The following is an 18,048-nucleotide window of genomic DNA, read 5'->3' as shown; positions in this document are numbered from 1 at the left end:
GTGAATTTACATGGAGTTAATAACAGTAAGCACTATAGAATATAAAAACACTGTAGGTTAAACTGAAAGCACAGAGGGTTCAGAGCCCATAAACCAACATGAGGCAAAATATACACACACATGCACGCACGCACGCACGCACACACACACACACACACACACACACACACACACACACACACACACACACACACACACACACAATAACATCACGTTCATTCAGTTTAACTCCATTTAGTTTGGATCTGCCCAATTCACTCTGATTAAATTGGATCTGGTCCAGTTTAACCTGATCAGTCAATTTCATTCCAATACATTTTATTCTTCTCTTTTCCAAGAATGTGAAAGTGGTCAATAAAGAGCAGGACCGGAGGCAAAAGTGGAACGGGGAGGGGAGGAGGTGAAGAAAGGGGGAGGATGAAGAGGCATGTTGAGGAAATTATCATAAAATAAGGGAGCAGGAGGAGGGCAAAAGAGTTGAGAGGAAGGTGAAAAAGGATGAAGAGGAGGAGGGGAGAGATTGTAAATGTTTGAGTGTTTAAGAGTGTTTAAGAGGAGAGGCAGAGGGATGTTGAAGGGAAAGGGGTAAAAAAGGGGTGAAAGGAGGTAAATTGGAGATAAATAGGGGTGGAGGACAAGCTGAAGGTGATGGCAAGGGGAGAGTAAGAAGCTCTCTGCCCCCCCCCCCCCCCTCTCTCTCTCTCTCTCTCCTCCATCACTCTGGGTTGAAAGGATCACAGGTCAACCAGAGGACTCTTAGTGAACAGTAGGGAAAGGATCTGTCAGCACACACACATATGGATGTACAGTGCACACTTTCCATTCATTCAGGTACACACACATGTTCATACAACCCCTGACACACATACACACACATGTTCTAACTAGCAGGAAAACACACAGACCTTTAAAGAATGCCTAATTTTGAACAATGAGATAATATTAATACATTTAAAAATATGCTTTAGCAAGTTACGCAGAAAAATATCTTCTTCTTTTACTAAATAAATCATACTTTTTGTGGCTGTGAGTGACTACAAACTGCAAATGATGAGCCTGTTTAAAAACACCTGCCTGCACCTTTTAAGTGCCCCATAACACAAACACACAGTATGAAAAGGTAATATAGATGACATACATTATATCAAACACACATTCAATATAAGCATATTAGCTATCACTAGATGCACACACACACACACACACACACACACACACACACACACACGCATAGAAAGTGTCTCCCCCTCTCATGTGACTCAAGGACAAATATCAGTGGCCGAAGGTCTGCTGGTTCCACATGAGTGGCCAGCATTCCAGCGGTGTCACACTCGGCTGTGTGTGTGTGTGTGTGTGTGTGTGTGTGTGTGTGTGTGCGTGCGTGGGTGGGTGCGTGTGTGTGTGTGTGCGTGCGTGCGTGCGTGTGTGCATGCATGTCTGTGTGTCAGGGTTAGTTGACCTCCAGGCAACATTTACATTTTAACACAGCAGGAGCCTAACTGTGACTTTGAGTCTCTCTTTCTCTCTCCCTCTTTAGTTACATTACAACTGAAATTATGTGTGTGTGTGTGTGTGTGTGTGTGTGTGTGTGTGTGTGTGTGTGTGTGTGTGTGTGTGTGTGTGTGTGTGTCTGTGCATGTGTTGAGCTCAGGTACTGTGGCTTGTCGCAAGTTCCCATTAGCAATGCCATTGATCAGTGGTTGGTATCACACGTGAGTGTGTGTGTGTGTGTGTGTGTGTGTGTGTGTGTGTGTGTGTCTGGGTGCACCTGACAGTGTGCATTAGCATGTAGATGTGTGTGTGTGTTAGGGTTAGGGTTAGTAGAGTGTGTGTTGGTGTGTGTGTGTAGATGTAGCCGATTGAGAGCCTACTTAGGTTTCATTGCCCATTGGTATGCATATGTGTGAATGTGTGTGTGTGTGTGTGTGTGTGTGTGTGTGTGTGTGTGTGTGTGTGTGTGTGTGTGTGTGTATATGTGTGTGTAAGGTGATAATAACAAGCCTCCATCTAATTCTGCTGGTACCAAGGCCATCTCAAGGCCACATCACCTTCCTCTGGAGAGTTTTTTTCTGGATCGATGCTCTCTCACAGAGGACGAGGAGAAGAAGAGCTGTGGTCACAGTGACAGAGGAGAGCTCAGGTCAGCTTAACTTGCTTTAATGTAGACATCTAGTCATGTAATAATCTAGATATTATAACATTTTAAGATCTAGAGTATATCTAGATATACATTTAATTCATTATTAATTATAAATATGCTATGCCAGTGGAACAAAACTAAATGGACCTTTGAGTCATGAACACAGTGCAGTCACGTGTAGCAGCATTCTTCTATGAAAGAAGGACCTTGAGACGACTCACGTTGCATTTAGCTTTTAGGCTCTTTTTTTCTGGCTCTTGCTGCATCAACACAGGAAGGATTTATACACGTTTTACTGCATTCTGATTTAAAACATAACTGGCCGTTAACCTAACTGGGCTGGATATCCTTTATTTCAAAAGCTAGTGAATGGGAGTTTTGTTGTAGACAAGTCAAATTTAATTTTGGGTGCCAGGGAATACCTTCAGACAACATTCTTTATTTTTTTTCAAGAATGTCGTCACTTTGATGGAGAAAGATCCAGGTGCATATTAACACTTGGTGTAGATATCTGTTCTTTCTGCTTTCTAATTGAGTCTGGTTTATTGTAGTCTATATCCACGACGGTCCACTTCCGGGATTGCTCCGGTGCCGCAGGAAATTCCGCCGGATGCATGTCTTTTCACCGTTTCCTTCCTCTTTCTTTGTGTTGGCATTCTAAACTCTGGTGGATTTATGAGGACTATGGTTAACTGCTCCTCAGATCTCTGCAGGGTAAATCCAGACAGCTAGCTAGACTATCTGTCCAATCAGAGTTTTCTGTTGCATGACTAAAACAACTTTTGAGTGTACAGTTCCACCAAAACAACTCCCTTCCCGAGGCTATTTTGCAGCGGCTCCGTGCGGACCTTAGTGCCGCCCAAGAAGATTGTGATTGGTTTAAAGAAATGCCAATTAACCAGAGCATGTTTTTCTCCCATCCCAGAATGCTGTGTGGACTAGCCAGACCCTCCTCTGCAGCGCTGTGGAGGAAGGTCTGGCAAAGAGAGACTAGGTTTGGCGCAACGTATTTTATGGTGTATAGTATTCACACCTAGCTTGCTTCGAAACCTGGAGCATTTCACCCCCCATGTCCACTTTGTTTGGGCATATGTGAACACGGCAATGGCACTCAGATGCGGAGCAAAACACGTGAGCAGAGATCGCTTAGAGAAAGTGGTCTCGGCTCACTCCCACTACAACTCTGGAGCGATTTTCAGCCAGTCAGATTGCAATCCACCCTACCACCCGAAACATCTAGGCTTTTAAAGACATTCGAGTGTACCTGATGAGCCGTCTGAAGAACTGAATTGTTGTGTGAGTGTGTGGCAGTATGTAGCCATCAGAGCCCATTTCCTAAGGGAAACTCTTAACACAGCAAGTCCTCTAATGAGATGCATCAGGACATTGTTTTGTATTCGCAGTCTAGATGCTGGCTGGAGCTGGATATTTTATTCATTGAATGAACACTGGTATATCAACGTCATAAACACAATCAAAAAAACAATTAGCAATACACGCTGCTGGTGCTCCTTGATGAAGAAGAATAAAGAAAGAAAGAGAAGGAAATGTTTTGAGGCAAATATGTCGTGTAACATTTCTGACCAACAGCTTGCATGCCAGCATGGCATTTGTTTACAACTTTTAGACCGCTCTTGAGTGTTGCCGTGTGCACATAACTGTACAAATGCATCAATTAGTACCTGAATAGGAACAAAGCAAACAAACTACAAATCTAAACACCATCGTTTAATATGTGTTCAGCTAGTAAAAGCTCATGGCTCCAAGGATAGAAATGTAAGTCAGTCATTCAGTTTAAATTAGTGTAGTTGAGCGTGAAGAGCATTATTGCCGTTAGGTGCTGCTAGCAGGGTTTTTTGACCTTTGGACTTCAGGTTAGTTTAGTCTAGATCCTTCGCGTTCCACCTCCGGGATTGCTCCGGTGCTACAGAAGAATTCCGCTGGATGCATGTATTTTCCTTTTCCTTCCACTTTCTTTGTGTTGGAATTTTTAATTTGGTGGATTTATGAAGACCATTGTTGACTGCTCCTCAGATATCTGGAGGGTAAATCCAGACTGCTAGCTAGACTATCTGTCCAATCTGAGTTTTTTCTCGCACGACTATTTTGCAGGGGCTCTGTGCGGAGTTTAGCACAGCCCATGACGATTGTGATTGGTTTAAAGAAATGCCATTAAACCAGAGCACATTTTCCTCCAATCCCCGAATGCTATGTGGAGTAGCCAGACCCTCCTTTAGCACGCTTTGGAGGACGGTCTGGCAAAGCGAGACTAAGGTCAGTTTAGTTGGTTCATCCTGTGAGGATGTATGAAGCCTTTATGCTGCAACTGTCTTGTCAGATCAAAATGTTGTCGTATATACAGCCATAATACGTAATGTAACGTGCACCAACAACACCAAAACAAATTCCTTGTACGTGTTAAAAGACGTACTTGGCAATAAAACCCTTTCTGATTCTGATGAATGATGAATGATGATTCTGATTTCACAGTGCTTAAACATTGTTATAAAAGCTGGCTGACTCATGAAACCACCACTGACCTCCAACCACACAGTAGAAACACCTCGGTTTGCTTCTCGATGACCTTTCACTGCTTGCAGTGCAGCCGTATCACATATAATTCCATCTGAACTGATGCGGGGGTTCTTGTTTTTACCACATCGTGCCTAATGAGGGTCAGTGGGAGGCCAGCGCCACCCTCCCAGGCTTCCTCTGATATTTAATATGCATACCCACAGCCAGTAGGCATTTACTGATGGGAAAAATAATTATAGGGAATATTCCATGTGTAATTTTGAAGGGCAGGACAGAAAGCGCAGGTCCCATTCCCCATTCCCAATTCCCATCTTGTTAATGTCTGCTGCATTAAGTGGTCTATATCTAAGAAAATATTGACTCTTATCTCCGGAATGTGATTTTAAAGGGCATGATGACCGCAAATGATCAAACAGACCTACTTCTTATCATGCAGGAGAGAAAAAGGGTATGACAAATAATTTGGAAGTGCCTAAGTATTCATGATGTATTTTCCAGAGTCTGTTCTGTCAGAGATTAAACCAGGTAAACCCACAGATTAATGTGTGATACTAAATGTGGATGTAAATATCACTTGGATTTATGTCTTGAGAACATTGTTTTTATTCATCAAAATGAATATATATTTTTCATTGAAAACTAAAATTGTCAACTTACTCGAGGAAAAGTCAGAAGCTCACCAAAGTCAGTAGGATTCATCTTTTGGGGACCATATATGTCTGTAAAAAAGTTCACGACAGTCTGAGCAGTCCACAGACGTCACTGTCAACAGTTTAAAATGGAACTCCTTCCTGCTCAAGGAAAAGTGAAAAGCTGTTGACAGTGTGCTCTGACACTTTTATGGGGACAAATATTGCTGCTGTACTTCTTAAATGTCTTTTTCCAATGTTGCACCACAGATGAAATTATTGTCACCTCCACTGTATTGTGGTGGCAGCATTAATCTCTGACAGACATCTGAAAACTCTAAAAAAAAAATCTATTCAAAACTATCTTCGTGGCCACTCAAGATAAATACTGTAAGAAAATATGTTTTGTTTGTTTTTCTTTTAGAATTTGGGCGAACTGCCCCTTTAATAACTTCTTTATTTGACAATATAACAGATTCTTATTGTGCTAAAGCTAAAATTGACCCATGTTTCATATAAATGATTTTGTTACAGTTATATTCTGGTGATATGATTTGCAACTGATATGCTGTAAGTCAGAATAAACACAAATCATTTCCAAATCCACTGTCATGAGGAAGTTTGTTATGTCGGCCCGGTAGTTTTCCTTTTCTCTGCCACCTCCCCTCTCAGACTCAGCGTGTTGCTCCCATATAAGTCTATTATGACAGTTGGTTTGGAGGAATTCAAAACAAGCACACCCCCAGTCTTCCCCATGGTTAGGCAACCTCCAAAACACACACACACACACACACACTTAGACCTATGCCTGCACAGGGTCTTATACACACACACACACACACACACACACACACACACACACACACACACACACACACACATACACAGACACAGACACATGCATGTTACAGCCCTTATCTCTTGTGTTTTCATAGGCTGCCACAGCAGGCTCGAGCCCTCGGGCAAAGGGCAGAGAGAAAAAGGGATAAAGTCAAGGTATGAAAGTGAAAGGGTCAGTTCACTCAAAAATATGATAAAAAAACACATCTAGTGGTAAACAGCCATGCAGAAAGTTTTGGTTTCATTGCTGAAGTTAGGTGATCATCTGCTGCTGAGACTTGCCACATACAATAGAGGTGAATGAAATTGTGTTTGTGGAGCTCAAAGCACCATGTGTTTTTCCAGAGAAAATGTATCATTTACTCAGAACAATCCCAAAACCTAACTGTATCAGACATTTAGATTTATTTTTCTAACATACACATAAAATAGTTCCAAATGAGAAATGATAACTCTAAGGCCTTTTCTGTTTTCCCTTTATACCTGTTGTATTTGTTCATTGTCTCAATCTTTCAGTCTATATTTTGCTTACTTGTTTCTTGCGTTCAACAATTGCTTTTGTCCCTCTTACCTTCTTTCCATGTTTCTCACAGGATGTGTTGACTACTGGTGTCGCTTCAGAGGACATCCTGAAGCCAGCTCCCAGGTTTTAAACTAAACCATGTTGGCTGCTCAAAAGTAACCGTAACCTTTTCATAATGTAAACTTTTAATATCTTGTTAGTATCTATCTCATAGTCATTGTTAGCAATCAATATAACTTCAAACACATTGTCATAAAGTTATTTTCCATTTCTTGTTTGATGATTTTGTGAATCAATATTAGAGAAATACAAAAGAATAGAATATGGCGAGTCGGTCTCACAGGAGAAGAGGCTGTAATGCATGCTGGTGGCATTTAGTTATGCTTTAAACAGCACCTGGCGTGTGTGTGTGTGTGTGTGTGTGTGTGTGTGTGTGTGTGTGTGTGTGTGTGTGTGTGTGTGTGTATGCATGCGTGCGTGCATGCGTGTTCTGAATACATCTCTAGTCATGTTGTGTCTTTTGTGTGATTGTGTGTGTGTAGTTGTGTGCATGGACTGTGTATTTGTCTGCATAAATGTGAGCAAATTTCAGTATCAGTGACAGTGTGTGTTTCCAAATGAGAATTGTGTGTGCATGCATGTGTGTGAAGGTCACCGTGTGCATGCTTGTGTGTGTGTGTGTGTGTGTGTGTGTGTGTGTGTGTGTGTGTGTGTGTGTGTGTCATTGTGCTCATATGATACTGTACACTCTGTAAATAGCAACGGGCCACAAAAGAGAGTGGACACCAGCGGCAGCTCCCTGTGGTATGATAGAAATACAACACACACACACACACACACACACACACACACACACACACACACACACAGTTATTCCCTGGCTGAGAATGATAATGCAACTGCCAGACAAAGGGAGGGGAGAAAAGTGAGTGAAGATAGTGGTGGTGGACCAAACGAGTGAGAAAAGAAAAAAAGAAGAAAAGAAGGATCAAACTGCAAACATTTTAGAAAGACACAAGAACATGAGCTTGAAGATGTTACTGTAAAGATGGAGAAAGGTAAAGAAAGTGAAGCCTTCATTTTCTCCTGGCTGAAACAAGATTGAAAAGCAGATTCATCTTTTTTTCCTGAATCATTGATCAGCCATGCTATGCAAACCGCTAACTCTGGTCAACACAGGAAACGTGCCTCTGAAACACACACTGTCAACAGACATTTGACCCTTTCCGCCACAACATGAAACACTGAGCGTGTCTATTGACTGATTAATGTTCCAAATAAAAGCCTCATTGTGGTGTAGGCCAAAGTCAGTTTTTCCATGAAACCAATAACTAGTTTTTCCATACACACATGTATACATGGACAGTCTAACCTTAGTAGTTATTAGAGCTTGAAAAGTCAGAATGCACCAGTTATTATCTCCTTTATCTCAGAATAAAGTTATTATAATCTTTCACCCTGTGAGGAACATCAATGCCTGTTTGTTTCAGTAAACATGGGAGATCGCTGTTTGTTTCCCATTTCCAATCAATAGTGAATGCATGACAAATATATATTTTCCTAACTTTAAAAACTTACTTATTATTGTAATATTGTAAAAGTTCACCAAAGTTTAATTGTGTAAAAGCACACAGCTTAACTTACCCCAAAAGCTTATAAAGGTAGCCTATTACAGTGCTTTGCTGTTTGAAACACCTGCTAACATACATTTCCTAAGTTGATTTCAGTCCGGTCAGTGTTTGTGTGCTCGGTTACATAGTAAGCTATGAAGCTGTAGACTCTGCTGGCTATTTTCTCAAATGTAAATTTGTCAATTTGTTGTTGGGATTTTATTGCTCTACCACAGATTTTCGTGTGGGTAATGTGATGCCTGCTAGCTGCAAAGTTCTGCTGCGTCTACCTGTGTGGAGGATTTGCATGGTGTTGACTGGTCTTTACCTGGGGCGTTTCACCATTTGCAGTATCGCCATTGTTTCAGAGGTCGCCTATTGACTCACTTACCTTTATAACAGAAGTCATATTGACTTGATGGTCATAAATGCAACTCTTGTCTTGCATACAGACGATTCACATTTATCTCTCTGTACTGACTTTATGGGAAACCCAAGTTGGCTGTTGGCTCATATAAAATAGGATGTCACAATCAGAGCACATCTCTCTAACCTAGTTTCTTGTAGCCTTTTGAATCCGTGTTAACCCTTGTGTTGTCCTCGGTCAAATTTGACCCGTTTTCAAAGTTTTTTACATCAGAAATATGGGTTTCTTTGAACCAAAATGCTTAAATATAACATGGATGCATGGATCCCATACAACGCTCTTTGCAGGTAAAATTAATGATTACATTCATTGAATTTGGGGTGTTTTATTCAATTTTTATAACATTTGAAAAACATGTTTACATGGTTTTTAAAACAGTATCGTGAGCAAACTTTGACATAACCAGTCTGTGATCTGTGATCTATTAGTTAAAATAACTCATAATTTCTGCCTTTTTAACTCAAACATTAGGTATAATGTCATATAAATTAAGCTTATTGACCATGAATTTAAAACAAAACATCGAAAAAAGTGACGAGTGACAAGTGATGTTTTAAAAAGTGTCAAAGCATAAAAACAAGAGCTAAACATGCTGAACAAAGCACCAAAAATTAAATTTCACTTTTTCCCTGGATGAACAACAACTTCATGGTCGAAGGGAAGACGACACGAGGGTTAAAGGTTTACTACTTGTCTTTAGGGCTTGGCCAGGCTTGGCTCCTTTCTACATTGCTGACCTTCTCCTTCCATAGATTCCTGTTCACACTTTGAGATCTGCTGACCAGTTGTTGCTGGCTGTCCACAGTGCCTGTCTGGACACAAATATCAAAAGGCCTTCAAAAATCTGGACTAGCATCTCGGGGCCTCTTTTGAATCTTGTGTTTATTTTAAATTGGCAGGTGGATCAGTGTGAAAGGTCAGACACTCCAGCAATCTAAAAAACTGAAACACAGCATGTTTTAGTTGTGACAGCACTCTTAGCACCTTGCCATAAGCGGGCACACACACACACACACACACACACACACACACACACACACACACACACACACACACACACACACAAACACCAGTGAACAAACAACAAATGCTTCCCACATCACACCCGACTGCTCATCTCACTATCTGACCTCGGCTCTGATTCGCTGCTGTAAAAACACCTGTCAATCTGAGGATGGTGCACATCCTTCTTTGGTTCCCGGGCGACGCCATCAGCCAATCAGGATGAGACGTGCATCCTGCTTTGTACAGTGCACCAGTGGTTTTACACACAATCCCACTGGCAGATTTCACAAGAACATTTAAATAACATTACAGCTAATATGGAGAATTCTTTTTTGTTTAATTTCTAAATAATTTGCTTTCTTGCTTGCTTTATGTACAAATAATCGTAGACAAATGTAAAAGTCAAAAGTACAAAAATAAGAAAATTAAAGTGAAATGAGGGAATTAACTTTTAACTTTAAGGTGAACTGAAAAGAATCAAAAGTTAGTTTAATTTAAATAAAAAATAAAAAACAAAAAAAAAAACACAAAAAACACTTTTAGTTTATCTTGGCATAATCATTCCTTAAGCTACTAAAAAAAATAAACTATTCAATATTTCATGATCACTGCTGCAGTGCCCGTTCAAAACGTGCCTGTTTAGAACGGCCTGATTGCTGGACATGCAGTTATGCTGCTTGCAGCTTTTTCCAGGACCTGCTCATCTAAACAATTTGCCACTTGACCTTGTGCATTCTTGGGTCCTGAGCCATGACATACAGTAGTTGCCGAACTTGCCTCCTCTAGCAATGCTAGAGTATTTGCATCATTTGCTAACAGCTAGCTATTTTGGACCAGGCTATTTCTGGGAACAAAATCGTTCTTTCCGAAAGTTACATCTCTGATGCTTGAAATTGATTTGAAATTGATTGAAACTTGAGTTTGCTACATTTCCGGTCTCTCTTTCTTCATCTGTTCTTGAATGTACTGTGGCAAGCGGCGGATAGTGAGCTGTACTCAGCATGCCGTTAGGCGCTACTAATAAATATGTCCCATAGATCTCAAGAGCTCGCACACAACACTGCACTTCCTTGCGTCCTCAGCAATGCACCTGCCAAGTGTGAAGTTGATTGGATGAACAGAAAATTAAAGAACAGACAGAGACTTCTTCCATTTTAGTTAGATTTGGGGATTCTGAGCCCAAAATAAAATCCTTTCTCTGTGTGAGTATACAAATTCTGCATTGCTAGTGAGAGTCAGTGGAGACTTGTGTTTTAGTATTACTCACCAGTTTGCTGCAGTACTACTGCATGCACACACAAACACACTTCCAGTGCTGCTCTGCGTCCTCTCCAGTCTCTCAGCACGGTTACTTCAAACAGCATGAGTTCATATTTCAGGCATGAAAGGCACGAAGAGGCCTGACCTGTGTAATTTGAAGAGTGAATCACACACACACACACACACACACACACACACACACACACACACACACAAGAAGACATACGGTGTATCAGCTAGCTTCAGTGCTTCATATGATAAATGTTCACATATCTTATCAATCTCTTTGAGTGTCCTTCAATTTAGATTTTCCTCTCAAATGTAAGGATTTGCTGATTTTATTTGTTATGTCATTGTAAATAGAATAATTTGGGCTTTTTGGCTATTGGTCAGACTTATTACGCTTTTTCAGAATTCTTTGTGCTGTGATGATTCTGTCATTTTGTCATATTTGATTTATTTATCAGACATAGATAGACAAAATGACAGTTAAATAAAACTATTTCATAGTTTGATAAATTAGAGGAGTATTGTGCTTCATTTTGTGCACATGTTTATCATTTCTTAGCCTGACATCGTCATACTCAGATTCTAGTTAGAATATGAGTCTGATGCTGCTCCGTTGGGCTGTGATTACGGGGCGTGTTTGAACCGAACCAGGAAAGAAAATGCCTCTGCACTCAATTGGATGGACCTACAACCAATCAGAGCAACGGATATAGACGTCACAGAAGCTGCAAGTCAAAGGCAGGCTTAGACAGAGCAAAGGCAGAGGCGGCAGTTTCCATGTTGTACGGACGGGTGTGGCAATGTGTATACATACGTGATTGCGGTTCTCTGTTCCTCTTTAAAATGAATGCGCTGTCGATATCTTCTATAACAGACGCGATGGCGGAATCTACACATCTCAATTCTCCAGCGGCAGCCACCTTTGTTGTAAACACATTCAACCCAAGCGCTCTTTGGTGATTTGATTACATTACTGTTGATCATCTGTCCATCATTGTATAAAGCCCGCACTGATAATTTGATTGGTCCGAACAGCTCTGGTTCGAGTATAGCTGCTCCACAACGTCCAGACCGAACTTCCCGACCTCAAATGTTGTGGGCGGGGCTAAATTCGGCTGGCATCCAGGCTAATCATTTCTGGTAACGTCTTGGAATTTTGAACTTTGTTGTGAAACAATCCGATCACAATTGTTTTGTGGTTCGTATCCTATCATCTACTGGTTTGACCTCTGTGAGTTGATTCTGAAGAAGAAGAAAAAGAAGAAGACATACTTTAATGATAAATAATACTAATTTAATTTTTTGAAGCGGTTACAAGCTCAGAGAACAAAGTCTCAGGAAGCAGGGTTCAGTTCACAATGTTCTAAAGGTTTATTGAGACACATGAGGATATATACATTTTCTAACAATCGCTCCATTCACTTCGATGATCTGAGAGTAGATAGATAAGAAAGATGCTCCAGAGTAAAAAGAGGATTGGTTCAAGGTAGGTTCACACAGATAAATCTTCAGGAAGGAATACAGTGTGATCATTTATGATACACATTTATGATACCAATAAAACAGATAGATTTATTTGGGGTTGAAAATGCTTATACACAGACATTTGTTATTGTGGACCCAATGATGGTTGCTTTAGGCTTGTAATATACTTGCGTGTGCATGATGGCCACCCCGCATTTCCTGCCTCTGAGCCTCTGTCTCTTTGTGTTTCTCTATCCTTCTCTCTGAGTTTCCCTCCGTTATAGCTGAACTTTATTACACTAAATATTTCATCTCTTTCGTCATCTGTCTCTCACTTACTCTGAAGATTCAGCTGTAGAGACTCTACAGTACCATTTTGATCCTTGTACTGCTCATCTATCTCTCTCTACCTTCTCTCCGGTGGAGCAGTGACTCACAGAGTCAAGCCCAACTTCACTTTCAAATCTCAGATGACTAAAACATTCATAGCAGCCCTGCTTTTCCTCTTTACCACCTCCTCCTCCTCGTCTTTTCCCCACCTCAGTTCCCCTGCTTTTACATTTCCACTCCTCCAACGCCCAATTCAGACTGACAGCGGCAAACAGAGACGGACAATGGCACAGAATTCAATTCATTTCCTGTGTCGAGAAGGACTGAGAAGGCTTTTCATCCAAACAGTTGACTTTCAGCAAATATCCCACAACATGCAGGGAGTCACCGCTGAGTGTTCAGAAGTCTAACAGCACTGGGGGTAAAAACTGTTGAGTGAGAATATATATTATACCTTCCAGCATCACTGGACCTGCCTCAGGTTCTCCTCCCAGTTTGACGTGTGTGGAATACATTGCCTTCGCAGAGAGGCATCAAGGACTCCTCTGAATCAGATGCCGAAACCACCTCAATGGGCTCCTTTCAAAGTAAAGAAGCAGTGATTCAAGTCAGAGCTCAGCAGTCTGTGAACTGGTACTGCTCCACACAGTGTTGGCTACCAGGTCACCAATCACTGATATTGATTACTACCAATATAACGGACATTTCTTACCCTTCCCTGCCGCCACGTCCATAAGTGAAAACCCTTACTGCTCTTCCTGACCACACACCTCTGGTCTGCCATAAAAACGACATTTCGGAGTAGACAAGACGCACACACACACTCCGTTAAAAAATGATTCTGCAGTATGACATATAAACTGAAAGAAACAGGCTCAATTTTCTCACTAAGTGGTAAGTTATACATTGTTTATAATATTGGGTATAAGGCAGCGATAGCCTCCCTCCCCTGCTGAAGCTGTCCATGGTTCTGACATGACTCCCCATGCATCTCCCTGCCTCGTCAGTTCCTCCTCCCCTACTGTGGAGAGACAAATATACAGCGTGTGTACCATCGCCATGAACTCCCCCTGCACCTCCTCACTCACACTGCAGATGCAGACAGCACGCACTCACGCACGCAGGCACACACTAACACACACACACACAGTTTTGCCCATAAGAGCAGTTCTATCCATTATTCAGAGGAACGCCGTCATTTCAGATCCTGAAGGTCACCTGCATCAATAACTCTGCTGGTAGCCACTCGACGACCCCACTATCCACTCACTGCTGGTCACGTGATGAAAACTGCCAGCGCTGGCAAACCCGGATTCAAGTTAGCGAGGCTTCAACATATGCAATAAAAGTTAAATTTAATTAGAGCTGCAACAATTGATGATGAAATAAATCTAAGTAAAAACAAGTAAAGATGTGAAAATGTTCTTGTTTCTTCCCTGCAACCATTTGCAGTGGTGGAATGTCACTATATATCCCATATTTACTCAAGTACTGTTCTTAAGTACACATTTGAGGTAATTTTACTTTACTTGAGCATTTCCATGTTATGATATACTTTATACTTCTACTACACTACATTTTGGAAGTGAATACTGCACTTTTTACTCCACTACATTTACAGTATGTGGCATTAGTTACTAGTTACTTCTACTTTTGGTACATACGTATATAGTATACAGTAGATGCTAATACTTATGTTCTTTTACTAAAGTAAGATTTTGAATGCATGCCTTTTACAGTACTTGTAACAGAGCATTTTTTACACTATGGTATTGCTTCTTTTACTTAAGTAAATGATCCCAGTACTTCTACTACCACTGCAGTTTGGGAAAGGCCCTTTCCTGTTTCAACATGAATTGTCACAATGAAATGGTTTTCCTAGTTTGGTATGGAGATAACGAGCGCAATCTTGTGGTGAGAAATCGAGCCTCCATTGGATATTCTGTGTGACTTTGACACTTGTTTAAAGGCAACCCAGGTCAATACGCAGCTCCTTATCAAGACCACACACAATCTTTTGACAAAGTCATTCATGTCTTTAAGTATGTGTGTGTGTGTGTGTGTGTGTGTGTGTGTGTGTGTGTGTGTGTGAGTGTCTTACTAAATGAGAATCGTGTGTGAATGTTTTAAGGGTTTTAACTAGGTGTAGCTTGGTGTTACGTTGCCCATGTGTTCCAGGGGATGAGTGGAGAGTAACAATAAAAATAACCTGGGGACAAATAATCAGTGAAACCGAAATATACAGTACAAACAATCGGGATTTATTAACAGTGGAGACCACGGTACGTAACTATTGGTGATCAGGCAAACACTGTGTCATGCTGCTGTGTTGCTGTTAATGGTTTGCCTTTGAGGAAACAGAGTGCTGCAGTAAGCATATCATGCGGCACCATGGGTGAGCGACACACGGCAGAAAGCATGAAGGGCAAGGAGGAGAATTGGAATCACAGAGGTCAATGGTGTGTGTGAAAGAGAGAGAGAGAGGTGGTTTACTTATTAACTCTGCATTCCATATAATGCAGGTACACACACACACACACACACACACACACACACACACACACTATCTAATACATCCTTATTTTTAAAGTTTCTTAAAAAAATGTTTTATCTATATCTATTGATTTTAAGAATTTACAATGTACAAATATTGAAGAACATGTATTATCGCAAAAGACATAATTGCCAAAAAATGTATGTCACTTACATAAAACTGAATTTGTTGCCTCCTGCAGCTCATAGTGCTTTAATTTGTGTTAAAAAGCAGGTATAAGAAAAAACATCTCAGGAAGATTTAATAAAATTGAGCAAAGCTATACAAAAACTGTTCTACCAAACTACAACCTAAAAAGCATGATTAAAAACATGCGTCTTTAGATGTTTCTTTAAGGAAAGCAATTAATTCATCATTGTGAAAGATATTACTTATGTCCTGTATTTGTTGTGCTTGTTCTCTGACGGCAGTATGTTGTTGTTTTTTATGGAGATTATGTTTGTTGCAAGGTATACTGTGCAATTATTCCACTTCATTTATCATTTTAACACAGTTTGAATGCACAAATTGTTGGTTTTCTTAAGCTTGTATCAGTTTGTGTGACTATAATTCTGCTATAGAGTTGGTGTCAAAGGGAGACAGAGGGAGAGAATGTGTGCATTTCTAACTGAATATAATGACTACATGTCAAAGGCTATCTGGATTTTATGAAATGTGTTATAGCTACTGTGTGTGTGTGTGTGTGTGTGTGTGTGTGTGTGTGTGTGTGTGTGTGTGTGCGTGCATGCGTGCGTGCGTGTATGTGTTCAGATTTCAGATGTGGGATTACAGCATAATCATCTGGTTAAAAAGGGCATAAGGTTCAACATCTGACCTCTGCAACAACAAGTACTGTAACTTGTACTACAACATGAACAATGCACACAGATACTGCTACAACCGTTAGGCCTACTCAGTGCTTAATTTGTAAAGTGCGAGGTCCCGGAGCGCAGAGGGGGGGTGGATCCGGCGACTCAAAACGGGGGTTGGAGGTAACGGAACCAAAAAAAAATATTACACTGCCTACGTAGCTTCTCTGACTCTGACTAAAAAAGCCTAAACAACGCTGTGTGTACATCAGGGAAATGTTTATTTTTTATTTCAGAACGTGCACTGCATCGGTGCGAAATGTAAAAAAAAATTAAAAATACTGCAACGATCGTTTTCACAAGCAGCAATTATCCATCGGACAATTAAAACAAAAAACCCACCGTGGTCTCCACATTCTTGATCGGCAGAAACGATTTTTGCTTGTTTGGGATCCGACTGGCCAGCGTATTTGAAAAAGTTAAGCAAACGTTGTTGTCTTTTTGACATTTTTCCCCTGAGTGAAACAAGGCTAACAGCAATCTCAACCAGCACAACCGCCTGTGTCACTTCAAGTGCAGCGCTGCGCTGTTGAAGTGCCGATCCCCTCCCTCCGTCCCTCTCCCCCCTCTGTCTTACCCTGAAAATTCACCTCAAAACGCATCGAAAATGCAAACACAAGACTTTTGTGGAACTCCAATGGGGAATAAAGACTAACAAGACAGATAACAACATTGAACACTACACAAACAGTAATTTATTTTTTTCATTTAGGCGATTCATTTTTCATAGTGACACAGGAGGTGCCGGATCCAATAAAAAAGTTTCCGGATCCAACGTCGGAGGTGCCGGAACATGTTCCGGCGTGTTCCGGCTCAAATTAAGCCCTGGGCCTACTACTACTGCTTTTATCTTCTAGTGCAACTACACCACCATAACTGCCACTAGTAATGCTGTAGCTGCTATTTCCATTGCATTTGTAAGACTGCTACTGCTATTACAGTTTTTCTAAATAGCTAAAACACTAAACCCCATTCTCTGGGTTTATTGTGTTTTTTGCCCCCAACGGCTCCTTCCAGTCAGCGCTGCCTGGAAGGCATTAGGATTAGGCTCTGGTTATGGTTATGGTTAGGCTTAAGGTTAGCGTTAGGTGCCTTGAAGGCAGCGGTCGCAGCGCTGCCTGGAAGGAGCCGTTGGTGGCAAAAAACACCATTGAGCATTCTCTGGACCAAATGCTCAGTGGCCTAAACGCATATGTCGAATCAATCACTTTTCTCACAAAACTCTAAACACATTCTCACTTGCTAAAACATATTTCACACTGTGATGCACTTGTGTTGCAAAATGGTTAACATGGGCAGCAAAAGTTAAACACAACTGCAACACAGTTGTCATCGTTTACACACAACAACTCAAAATTGTACACACATGTTTCTACGGAGGTGATCAAACCAAGTTCAGAGTGCACAGATTCTTGTTCTTTGGCCTTTTGCAGTTAGACTACTGTATTGTTCTACAAGTGCCTACAGTAATATACAGACATTCAATATTTTAGTATTTGCACTACTTGCAGTGTACAAGATACAGTGGTGCTCATAAGTTTATGAACACATGCTAAAGTTGACTAAAAAGAGGAATAAAAAAGTAATCTTTTGGAAATTGATCTTAATGCCTTAATTGAAAGAATTTGAAAAATCCAACCTTTAAGGACACCAATTTTCTTTGTGAATGAATAATGTATCGTAAATAAATAAATATTCTTCCTTAAAATACAGGGGATACATAAGTAAGTACACCCCTATGTTAAATTCCCATAGAGGCAGGCAGATTTTTATTTTTAAAGGCCAGTTATTTCATGGATCCAGGATACTATGCATCCTGATAAAGTTCCCTTGGCCTTTGGAATTAAAATACCCCCACATCATCACATACCCTT

This window comes from Sander lucioperca, chromosome 1 (assembly GCF_008315115.2).
Source record: "Sander lucioperca isolate FBNREF2018 chromosome 1, SLUC_FBN_1.2, whole genome shotgun sequence".
Lineage (NCBI taxonomy): Eukaryota > Metazoa > Chordata > Actinopteri > Perciformes > Percidae > Sander > Sander lucioperca.
This window is presented reverse-complemented; position numbering follows the sequence as displayed.